Below are 1,339 nucleotides of genomic sequence, written 5' to 3'. Positions count from 1 at the left end.
GAGGTTCTATTCTTGCAATTCATGCTTCCTTTTGTGTGTGGGTGTCGCCCACTGACTGCTGAAGCTCCACCCACTTGATAGGAGCTCCGCCCTCTCTCACTACACTTCCTACTGGGGCTTTTGACACTAGTACATATGAATTTGCTTTAAGAGTAGAGCGATATGAATCAAGTAGTGTGCTTTGTTCACCCGATTAATTTTTTTGGGTTGTTTTTTTTTTTCTTGTAAATTATTTCATTACACACTGATGACGATGACGTTAGGTCTTGTGAGTGACTTTTAATGGCACGCGTTTAAATTTTTTTTGATCTGTACATGCCGTTTAGACATGTCTTTTTGTTTCTTTTTCATTTTTTGTTTTTATTTCTGCACCGTGTGAACCGAGCCTGTTGGTTCAGATGTGGCATGTGTGGAAAAGCTTCTCGCTGCTGTTTTCGCGTAGCTGGAGAGCGAAGGGTACAGACGCCCCACTGAATGATCTCCAGTGTCAGAGCTCGACCCAACCGCTGCAGGTTCTTGGGCTCCTAATGCTGCCACAAGTGGTTCACATTAGACATGCCAATACTGAAATAAAAAGCAACAATCAGTCTCCGTCTGCCTGCTTCCAGGTTGACGCATATGAAGAGCTCATGTTTTAAGGAAGAATATGATGTGTTGTTTTATGGGATCGTAAAAAGAATCGAATTTTGCATTATTTTATGAAATTATACTAGAAATTATATGAATTACTGTTAGCATACTATAACCTACAAAACACAAAGACATCTATTTTAATTAAAGTGATAGTTCACACAAAAATTTAACTTTTGTCATTTACTCACCTCAAATTGTTCCAAACATGTTTGAGTTTTACGTCTATTGAATGTAAAAGAAGATTGTTGGTATGTTTACCAAACAGTTGATGGTAACCATAGACTTCCATAGTAATAATAAAAAAAAAAAAAATCTTTGGAACAGCTTGAGGGTGAATAAATTGACCATTTTAATTTTGGAAAATGGTTGTTTCAGAAAGCGTAATTTCACATGTGAAGGTGGTGTTTTTCATGCAAAAACCACCCATTGTCGGTTACTTTGAAGTTGCTTTTGTCGGTCAATGTGGCAAACACGACCAACTTCTCGTCGCAAAATCTGCAAGGGGAAATCTTTGTCCTTTTGTGAAATTCACTATCACATGGATGAATTCCTATTCAGATTCGCCAAACAACATTAAATGTGGCTGCACTTTATGATGGTCACAAAAACAAAACATTTTAGTAAAATACTTTGGGTAAAAAATGTCCCGTTGTCAATAGTGTAGCCATTTATGAAGCACAGCTCACACAGTAGTCAAGCCGCTTTT

The sequence above is a fragment of the Carassius gibelio genome, chromosome A7 (assembly GCF_023724105.1).
Source record: "Carassius gibelio isolate Cgi1373 ecotype wild population from Czech Republic chromosome A7, carGib1.2-hapl.c, whole genome shotgun sequence".
In the NCBI taxonomy this organism is placed as follows: Eukaryota; Metazoa; Chordata; class Actinopteri; order Cypriniformes; family Cyprinidae; genus Carassius; species Carassius gibelio.
This window is presented reverse-complemented; position numbering follows the sequence as displayed.